Below are 11,639 nucleotides of genomic sequence, written 5' to 3'. Positions count from 1 at the left end.
TACTCAGCCTCTATTTTTATGCCTGGCTGGAGGGAATAATGGCCCCGTAGTCACTGCAGCCTGCTGTGTGGTTGCTGGGAGAGTGGATTAGCTATGCCTGTTTTGGTTTTGAATGAATATACCCCCTGGCAAGCCATGCAGCCAAAATAGTTTGCTAGGTGGCACATTTATAGAACTGGTGGCTCACCCTTACAAACACCCTATATTCCTATGGGGCTCAGATTTCTTTATCAAAAATGCACAGACATGGGAGCAGCACTCATAGCATAAGCCTGTCTTTCTTTTTTTTTTATAGATTTATTTTATTTATTTATTTTTGGCTGCATTGGGTCTTCGTTGCTGCACGCGGGCTTTCTCTAGTTGCGGCGAGCGGGGGCTACTATTTGTTACGGTGTGCGGGCTTCTCACTGTGGTGGCTTCTCTTGTTGCAGAGCACAGGCTCCAGGCACGCGGGCTCAGTAGTTGTGGCTCGCGGGCTCTAGAGCACAGGCTCAGTAGTTGTGGCGCACGGGCTTAGTTGCTCCGTGGCATGTGGGATCTTCCCGGACCAGGGCTCGAACCCGTGTCCCCTGCATTGGCAGGCGGATGCTCAACCACTGCGCCACCAGGGAAGCCCCAAGCCTGTCTTTCTTACTTCATCTCCTCTTTCTATCTTTTGAAAGAAGAGAAGAATGTAAGGACATGTCCACAAACCTTTATGTCGTTCCATCTCCAGGAAAATCAGACCAACTAGTTTATATGAATAATCTACATCAGGAGATTAATAATCAGTGAGACTAGCTGACTCTGAAGTTTGTGCTCAATACATTACTCACAAAAAAGGTATTTGCCTGAAGTCTCTTTGCCCAGTTGGTTGCCTTCCCTGAACTCTTCAGTAGAAATGAGTATATTCTCTGAACAGTCGGGGGCCAATGAGGGATATGGGCAGGGGAAAGGTGTGTGGTTTCTGCGGGGTCCCTGGAGTTCCAGCATCAAAAGTCCTGAGAACTTGGGGGAGGAGTCAGCCCCACTCAAGCCAAGAGTGGAGATAACCTAGGTTGTGGGGAATGAATTTTCAACTTGGTTTGTTATACTTAAAGCAGTTATGAGGATGCCCTTCTCTTCAAATGGAAGTTTGTACACCTAAAGGTCTGTTAATCATGTCCTGGAAGAAGAAGCTAAGTCTGAATTAAATCTCTCTCAAGACAATACACTTCTACAAAATTAGACAGAGGGAGTAGTCAAAAATTGTTTTGGAAAATTAGTAGCTGGAATAGTTAAAATTCCTATAGTACCAATTCTAGTAAAGAAGTACTCCAGTAAGTTTCCCCTGCTGCCATATGATGATTTTCCCAGAGATACTGGGTGAGTGGAATGAATTTCTTTGGCTAAAGGGAGTATATGTTCAATCCAATACGTACCATACTAACTATATCAATATAATAGAGAAAACTAATAATATATTTATGTATCAGGAACTCACCAATTTCCAGAGGAAGTTAAAAGGATTACATCTTCTTTTATTTTTCTCCATTAAGGGAGAAAGGATTAGAAGTCTAATTTCATCTTTCCCGTTTTGTTTTTCACCCAGAAAATACAGTTTTTATTTCTTTCTTTCTATACATATTTAGTTATTCTTGACTTCCCTCCAGGTTCAAGTAGTTGATTTCTAATTTTTTACTTTGTTACTTTGTTTTCCCACTTCTTCTTAAGCCAGTCAGCAACTGTGGCTCTGTGATTTTTTGCTTTGCTGTTGAATCTTTTCTAGAGATGAAGGGATGTAGGCTAGAGCATGTATCAATGACTCTGCAGACTTCCACTTAAGTTTGCCTTCTCTCAACACTTTTATTCACATATAAAAATATACCCATACACATACACAAACACAAGCGCTTATGGTAATTTTCTATTTAAGTAAACTGATTTGAGTATTTTTTAATTTATTAATTTATTTTTTGAGTACTTTTTTAATTCAAGGAGTTCTTTTGTAATGAAAACACACATACCTAGTTTATCTAGCAGCAGTAGGAAAAGAAATGCAATCTTCTGGCCCAAGTACAAATTCTTCTTCATAAAATCTTTAAATATTCAATATCAATTCCTTTGAAATAAGTGTTTTTTTTCTCTCTATTCTGGCTATGTTTTAGTGCAAATACATTTGTCTCCTTTAGGTCCTAAAGTTTTCAACTGAAACATGCTTTGTTTTGTTTTTTCTCTTTTTTTTTCAAAATTGTTTTGCATATTTGAACCTACATAGCAGCAGTTAAAAATGGCCTGCATCTGTAATGAAGAGACCTTTGAAGGCTCATAAAGCTTACTGATGCTTTTTGTTAGAAGAGGTCATAGATATTTAAAAGATTGCGAAAATGTTAAATTAAACTTCTCCCAGTTTGTCAAGGGCATACTTTTCTCTTGTAATCTAGATTCCTTATGCCTTTATTAGTTGTTAGTTGCTGTTTTTTTGGGGTTTTTAAAATTTATTTATTTGGTTGCACTGGGTCTTAGTTGCGGCAGGCAGGCTCCTTAGTTGTGGCATGCGAGCTCTTAGTTGCGGCATGCATGTGGGATCTAGTTCCCTGACCAGGAATCAAACCCAGGCCCTCTGCATTGGGAGCGCAGAGTCCTATCCACTGCTCCACCACAGAAGTCCCTAATTGTTAGTTTAAAATTAGTTATTTAAAATAACTGAAAACTGTGTCTGTTTGAGTCTTGTTGGACTACATCTTGTACGTGAGAGTAAGACATCATAATTCAATTTTTCTGATTGAGTTCAGCACAGGACAAGCAACACTTCCTTCAAACTCTGAGAGAAACACATTCATCTATCTCTTCCTAAATAATGAGGTGAAACTGATATAAAAAAGGGATGGCATAGCCTCACATTGAGTCACTGAGCTTAGTTCTCCTCCCCACTTATCTACCAGATCCTCTTTTTTTAGAGGCTTCTCCTTAGAGCAGCAATGGCCAGGAGAACTCTGTGGTGATGGAAATGTTCTGTATCTGCACTGTCCAATAAGGTAGCTACTAGACATGTGTGGCTTTTGAGCACTTGACATATGGCCAGTGCATTTGATGGACTGAAGTGTAAATTTAATTTAATTTAATTTAATTTAATTTTAGTGGCTAATTGCTGACATTTGGATAATATAGCCTTATCGTTGTTTGCCTCTAGCTAGTTAAGAAAATATTTGTTATCCTCAGACATATGTTTAGAAGATTATAATTCTTGTCCCATAACTAAGAAGAATAGCCTGATCAGTAATCATAATGTAACAAATTTTACACTGAATCTTTCTATAGTTTAATAACTTGGTGTAGACTTAAGAACTTTAAGTGATTCTTATGCCTAAGTATGATCATAAGAAACAGAAATTTTTGAAGGGAACATGTATTCCGTAAAATATACCTTGAGATAAAAGGGATTTAATTATCATTATTATGATGCAATAATAGAATTGATATATCTTGATATTACTGATATTTATTATAAATAAAAAGTAATCTGCCTAATTAATCTCCTATTATTCATTCTATATATGACTTTTAGAAGTCTCTAGTTCAGAAATTTGGTGAGACACGTGCATACTTCATACTCCCTCAATTCTTCGTGAGTTAACAGGTTTTTTTCCCTACTGTTTCTCTTCTCTCTTGCATATCTTCCTTTTTTTTTTTTTTTTAAGACCTGCTAGGCATTGTCGATCTCACCAATTATATTCAGCCTTTGTCCTACAAAGAGTTTATTACATTGCAAAGAGACATAAAATCATTGAGTTTTGGCATTCCAACATTTTAAAGACTGTGATGATGGAACAACATTGTACAGAGACACCAATAATGCAGTGTTTCTGTGCTTGAAAGAAACCCCACAGTGCCGAAACAAAGGTTTTGTTCCCATCCCTTGATTTGATGTATGGCTCAGACAATGTCACCAACTTAACCAGGTTAACTGCTCTCCCTCACAGCATCAGTTCAGCCACCAAATCTACACATAAGCTTGGGATAAAGAAGCTACAGAGGAAAACCTTGGGGAGATGAGAGTTATGAAGGGAAAAACTACTTGTTGTTCTAACCACTCCTCCCAGGAGGAAACTCTGACCCCCCGCCCCCAGGGAGTTTCTCTGGGAGCTTTGCCATTGAAACCCACGATACATCCCCTGGCAACAAATGGATCACTGCTCTGTTGAAAGTAGCACAGATGGGGGATGGGGGTTGAGAGTGGTGAAGCTCACAAAGGAACTAGGCTATAAAGGGTCTGTCCACTTAAAAAATAAGCCCAGTTGCATTCCAAGATTTCTTGAGGTCTTTCTCTCATTCAAAAGGGGTCCAGAGTGACTACCTCTTTGCCTGGTGTATAAATCTGTGTGCTTTCTTCCTTCTGGGTTTTTTTTTTCTCTTTTGGGTGAGGGTGGGTTCTATTGTCCATTGCTTTGCGTTTTTATTTTTTAATTGAGAAAAGCCTCATTACGGAAGTGATAATTTCATCTTCAGGTCTCCTGTGTCATTATGTTAAGTGACACACTATTCTTTATTTCCCCATTAAGTATATTCATAGGTAACTGTAGAGAGTTCTTAGAATTGCGCTTTGTGTACATAATACTAATAGATGTAAGTTTCTTGTACATGAAATTAAGAAAACAAGAAGCCACACGAAAGAGTTAACATAGGAAGTGAAATTAACTAATTTACTTCATATTATATGTATTTACTTACATAGTATTATATATAGTTATTTTTGAAATTCAGGCAATACGAAAGAGAAAAGAAATATATTTTGTGTGAAATCCTGTTTCTGTCCTGTCCTGGTGTATTTGGAGTTAATATGTATCCTTTCCATCTTAATGTATGTAAAATTCATTCTAAAACCTTATAAGTAAGTATCTGAATTTTTCTAAGTTATTCTAAGCAAGGTTTGTCAAAATAGAGCATCTGAAAAATGGTTTTTTCCTCATTTATTGACAAAATATCTTATTTTAAGACTTTGTTTTCAGTAGATAAGTTGCCCATTGGTGGTTTACTCTGTAATTTTTGACATTTTGGGTAGCATTGTGACAGTAGTGTACAGGTAGTGGAGTAGTGTAGGGGAGAATACATGAAATTCAGGCAGGATGACTTTGTATGATCTTGCATTTCTTGGGTCTGGTAATGTATGCCAACTCACAGTCTACCCAAGTCTATTTCTTTTATTTTGAACTCAAGTTTAGTTGGTCCCTTTTTGGTGTTTGAATTTACATGCCTCAGGAAGCAGTACCTTCTAAGCACCTTCTTAATAAGTAAATAGGTTCTAAGTGGGGATCAGTTTTTGTTTCCCATCACTGCTGACTTCTTTTTGGTCATAAGAATGAGATTATATTATATTCATGAATATGAGGTTAATCAAATGAAAGATAGGTTTCAAAAATAAAAATAATCAAAATTTTCATCTCTGTAAATAAAGAGTGAAACCACTAGCTAATTTGGATGTTAAAAGTCACAAAGATGTCAGGGGTAGGGGATTAAGAGATACACACTATTATGTATAAAATAAATAAGCTACAAGGATATATTGTACAACACAAGGAAAGTAGACAATTTTTTATGATAATTATAAATGCAGTATAACCTTTAAAAATTGTGAACCACTATGTTATATACCTGTAACTTATATAATATTGTACATCAACTATTAAAAAATAAAAAAGCAATCACAAGGATGTGTTTAGAAACTCTGACTACCAGAGGCAGAGCTGCATGCTTCAGAACAAGGGCTCTGCTTCAACAGAAATTCTCAAGTCTAAGGCCACCAGATGCTATAGAAATGAGGGAAGGAACGGATTCTTCTACATCTGGAATGGAGGCTTCTTGTGATGCTTCACCCATTAAAATAACACACAAATAGCTTTAGGTTTCCATTTTTTACAAGCATTTGTATGTGTAGTGCATAGTTTAGGTATATAGTTCTTAAGACCCAATAAAGGTTTGCACTGTAGCCAGCTTTCATTGCTAATTCAGTTCAAACACCATTTTTCCTCTGAATTAGATATTTTCCCTTCATAATAATATCAACCATTCATTGAGTGCCATATGTTATCTCAATTCTCACGAAGCTCTATGAGGTAGTTATTATTATCCCTCTTTTACATATGAAGAAACTAAAGTTCAGAATGTCTAGGTAGGTTTTTCAATATCACACACCCAAGTCTCTCTGGATCCAAAGCAGTGCTCTTTGCCTTTATACTACGAAAATTTATGTCTACAATCCTGGCTTGGTTGGACACAGAGGGGCTGAATCAAAGGACCCTTCTTCCATCTGGATTCACCGTAATTTTCATAAAACGTGTCGATCTAATATACTTAACCACTGTAAATAATGAATATAGTTAGCATTTTATAAGGCACATGCCTGCCATGTGTATTATGCATATTCCTTACTTCCCCTTTTCCCTCTTCTGCTACCGATATGGCTTTATAAAACTGGAATTGAGGAAGGGGAAATAAAATTAACTGATAAAACCTCTAGTCAAATGCTAGCTTGAGGAAAAGCATACAAATACAATTTAGTAGGAAGATATGAACTTGTAATTTGCTCATTGTATTAGTCTACTCGGACTGCCATAAGAAAATACCTTAGACTGAAATTTATTAACAGAGCAACAAAAGTTTATTTTCTCACACTTCCAGAGGCTAGGAAGTCCAAGATTGAAGTGCTAGCTGATTAGGTTTCTGATAAGGACTGTATTCCTGGCTTGCTGATGGTTGCCTTCTTGCTGTGTCCTCACATGGGCAGGGAGTGGGGGAGTGAGGGAATGAGATAACTGGCCTCTTCTTATAAGGACCCTAATCCTATAAGATCAAGGCCCCACTCTTATGACCTCGTTTAAACCTTAATTACTTCCTTACTCTTAATAAAGCCAAATTGGGGGCTAGGTTTTCAACATATGAATTTTTGAGGACACAGTTTAGTCCATAGCACTCATGATTTTTCCATTCACTATTTTGTGCTTGTCTGAGAGTAAAGTAGGCCTGTCATTATCACTAAAAGCACAGGGATAGTCCATAGGTCACATAATAAACCATTGTGAAGGGATTTATAAATACTTTAAAAGAAAGTTTGACTATCTTACTATGTAAAAATACAATAATTTCTTTTTTAAAATATTTATTTATTTATTTATTTATTTATTTATTTATTTATTTAATTTGGCTGCGTCAGGTCTTAGTTGCAGCACATGGGATCTTTAGCTGTGGCCTGCGTGATCTTTAGTTGCAGCATGCGAACTCTTAGTTGTGGCATGCAAACTCTTAGTTGCAGCATGTGGGATTAGTTCTCTGACCAGGATTCAAACCTGGGCCCCCTGCACTGGGTGCACGGAGTCTTAGCCACTGGACCACCTGGGAAGTCCCCAAAATACAACAGTTTCTAATAAAATTGTTATAACAAACATATAAACAATACAAAAATTATGGGACGAAGGAAAGGCAGTTCTAAGAAAGAAGTTTGTAGCTATAAATACCTATATTAAGAAAAAAAGAAATGTCTCAAACAAGCAATCTTATTTTACGCCTTAAGCAACTAGAAGAAGAAGAACAAACTAAGCCCAAAGTTAAGAAGGGAAATAACAAAGATCAGAGCAGAAATAAATGAAATACAGACTAAAAAGAAAGAAAAGAGAAAAGATCAATGAAACAATGAAACTAAGAGTGGTTTTTTGAAAAGACAAACAAAATAGACAAACCTTTAGCTAGACTTACCAAGAAAAGAAGACTCAAATAAAATTAGAAATTAAAGAGAAGACATTACAACTGATACTACACAAATACAAAGGACCCTAAGAAACTACTATGAACAATTATACACCAACAGATTGGACAACCTGGAAGAAATGGAGAAATTACTAGAAACATACAACCAACCGAGACTAAATTATGAAAAAATAGATAATATGAGCAGACCAATTGCTAATAAAGGAGATTGAATCAGTAATAAAAAAAACCTCCTGACAAAGAAAATTCCAGGACCAGATAGCTTCACTGTCGAATTCTGCTCAACATTTAAAGAAGAACTAATACCAGTCCTTCTCAAACTCTCCCAAAAAATAGAAGACAAGAAAACACTTCCAACCTGCTGTATAAAAAAATAGAACAAAATTTAAAAAAACACTTCCAAACTTATTTTACAAGGGTAACATTACCCTGATACCAAAGCCAGACAAGAACACTACAAGAAAAGAATATTACAAGTCATATCATTAATGAACATAGATGCAAAAATTCTCAAAATATTAGTGAATCATATTCAATAGTATGAAAACAATGATTCAACATGATCAAATGGGATTTATTCCAGGGATACAGGATGGTTCAACATCTGCAAATCAATCAATAATACAATACACTACATTAACAAAATGAAGGATAAAAATCACATGATCATCTCAATAGGACAGTCTCTTTAATAAATGGTGTTAGGAAAACTGGATTGTCATATGCAAAAGAATGAAATTGCACTCTTATCTTACACCATACAAAAAAATCAACTCAAAATGGATTAAAGACATGAACATAAGACCTGAAACTGTAAAACTTCTAGAAGAAATATAATGGGTAAGCTCCTTGACGTTGGTCTTGGCAATGATTTTCTGGATTTGACACCAAGAGCAAAGGCAACAAAAGCAAAAATAACAAGTGGGATTATATAAAACTAAAAATCTTGTACTGTGCCCCTGTCAGAGAATAAGCCATTCCACATAAGTGAATTTTCCAGGAAACTAAAAATTGCAGTGTCAAAGACCTATTTTATTAATACATTTGAAATAAATATTTCTAAAATTTATTATATTTTTCATCTTTTTTGGTAAATAATGAATGCAATTTTTAAATGGGGCAGAGAATAATTTGTTGATTATGTGTCTCTGAAAAATTATCATCAAGTTTCTAGGGAAACAAAGCTAAGTCTTCTACAGAAAACTACTGAAACTTAAGACAAAATATTTCAGTTCCTGGAACTCCCAACTGAATACTGCTAAAAAGTCAGAAGTCGGGACTTCTCTGGTGGTCCGGTGGCTAAGACTCTGCACTCCCAATGCAGGGGGCCCGGGTTCAATCTCTGATCAAGGAATGTGCTACAACTAAGAGTTCGCATATTGCAACTAAAGATTCCACATGCTGCAGCTAAAGATCCTGCACACCACGATGAAGATCCCACACACAGCAACAAAGATCCCCTGTGTTGCAGCTAAGACCCCACACAGCCAAATAAATAAATAAATGAATATTTTTTAAAAGGTCAGAAGTCATTTATCACAGAAGGTTTTTCTCCCATGGATAATTCTATAATCTGTTTATTCTATATATTCATTTTTTGTTTCATACCTTTCAATTCAGAGTTGTTATAAACTTGACAATATTATTTCTGCTACTATTATACCAGTGAACCAAATGTGGGGAAAAAGTTTCTGCTCAGCAAAGGAAACCATCAACAAAATGAAAACGCAACCTATGGAATGGAAGAACATATTTCAAACCACATATCTGTTGAGAGATTAATATCCAAAATATACAAGGAGCTCATACAACTTAATAGCAAAAAACCTACAAACAACCCAATTAAAATATGGGCAAAAGATTGGAATAGAGTTTTTCCAGAGAAGACATACGAATGGCTAACAGGCACATAAAAAGGGGCTTAACATCACTAATCATCAGAGAAATGCAAATCAAAACTGCAATATTACCTCACACCACTTAGGAGGACTATTAACAAAAAGGCAAGTGATAATAGGTGTTGGCAAGGATGTTGAGAAAAGGGAATCTGCTGTCCTCAACCTGGAAGAACCTGTTATAATAAGCTCTTGTGACCTCCTTGTTGTGAGTGCTGGCCAGATGTCCATGACCAGAGCCATCAACCAAGCCCAGAAACTCTGGTCAGCGAGAATCACAGCAGAAATCATGTATGACTTGTCACAGTCCCAAGAGGAATTACAGGAGTACTGCAGACATGATGATCTCACCTATGTGACCCTTGTCTCAGATAAAGAAGGAAGCCATGTCAAGGTTAAATCTTTTGAGAAGGAATGGCTAACAGAGAAATGAGTGCTGGAGTCCAATCTCGTGGTCCATGTTGGGCAGAAACTGAGGAATAAAGTCAGTGATGAAAGTGTTACTAAACTTAGATTTGGCTGCTCACTGCTTGAAAGCCAATACTCAAGATACAAGTATTGGTAGAAATGAAAGGTTGTTTTATTTAGGAGGCCAGCAATCCTGGGAAGAAGGTGGACTCATGTCACAAAGAACCAACTCCCAACTGCCAATCAAGGGGCATGAGATTTTAAAGGGAAGTTTCAGGGGCTGTAAGTGGAGGGAGTGGGCTACATGCAGAACAGCACAGTCAACTCTGACAATCAACTTGAATATGGTCTTGTGGTGGTCTGATCAGTGTCATCTTGATTGTTTTAAGTACAGTTAATCTTCAGTTCCAGGGTCTGTTTGTTCCCATTTCCTTGAGGCCAGTTCTTGGAATTGTGTAAGATGGAGCAGTTTATGTCATGGCTACAGTCTGGTCATCATGCAGTTAACTTCTTCCACCTGGTTGGGGTTTGTGTATCTGCAAAACAGCTCAAAGTACATGGCTCAGGATATTATCTATAGCCCTTGAGGAGGAACTAGAGGTCCTTGACTTTGTTTAATGACTAAACTATTATTATTTTGTCTTATTGACTGCTTTTCTTTGCTTCTGCATTTTTCTCACTCCTCTGATTAAATTAATTCTTTGGCTAAAGTTTTTCTACAGGCAAGAGGCAAGTGGAGGACGTCGGGGGCAGGTGTCACAGGAAGGCCCCTTGGGTCCTGCTCGGTTACAAAAGGACTATCAGAGAAGTTTCTGAAAATCTTGCAGTACAAAATCTGAAGGGGTCATTTTCAAATGCTTCAGGTTTGTTGAAATCCATGAAGCAACACTTGTTCATATTGTGAGTGTGATTGTCCCAGAGAAGCTGTCAGCCAGCACTAGGGGATGGTATGAAACTCAGATAAAAACACTTCATACCTGCCTTGCCAACTTACATCAGAAAAGCAGTGAAATTGAAATTTTGGCTGTGGATCTACCCAAAGAAACAATCTTACAGTTTTTATCATTAGAGTGGGATGCTGATGAACAGGCATTTAACACAACTGTGAAGTAGCTGCTGTCATGCTTGTCAAAATAAAGATACCTCAAATTAGTCTGTGATGAAATTTATAACATCAAAGTAGAAAAAAATGTGTCTGTGCTATTCCTGTATAGCTACAGCGATGAATACTACAGAAACTTATTTTAATTCTCAAGAATGATCATTACATTGTTCAAAAAGACAGGAGCTTATACTATAAATTGTTGCACATTCATTGTAATTTAAAATTAACTTTACATTCTAAGAAGCTGTCCTACAAAGTAAGTTGTAAGTTTTTCATGTGTAATATATTATAAATTTATCTTTTTGAACACAATAAATGCTTTCATATTTAAAAAAGGGAACTCTTATGCACACATGATGGGAATGTAAGCTGGTACAGCCACAGTGGAAAACAGTTTTTGAGGTTCCTCAAAAAATTAAAATAGACCTACCATATGATCTAGCAATCCCACGTCTGAGTATATATCCGAAGGAAACAAAAACATTATCTCAAAGAGATAGCTGTACTCCCAT

At 36.6% G+C, this 11,639-nt stretch overlaps 1 pseudogene; it reads left to right on the top strand.

The window, feature by feature from the left end:
* The first annotated feature begins 9,837 nt into the window (after nucleotides 1-9,837).
* On the top strand, nucleotides 9,838-11,270 carry LOC137765058 (eIF-2-alpha kinase GCN2 pseudogene; annotated as a pseudogene).
* Nucleotides 11,271-11,639: the final 369 nt, after the last annotated feature.

Source organism: Eschrichtius robustus, chromosome 1 (genome assembly GCF_028021215.1).
Source record: "Eschrichtius robustus isolate mEscRob2 chromosome 1, mEscRob2.pri, whole genome shotgun sequence".
NCBI lineage: Eukaryota > Metazoa > Chordata > Mammalia > Artiodactyla > Eschrichtiidae > Eschrichtius > Eschrichtius robustus.
This window is presented reverse-complemented; position numbering and strand designations above follow the sequence as displayed.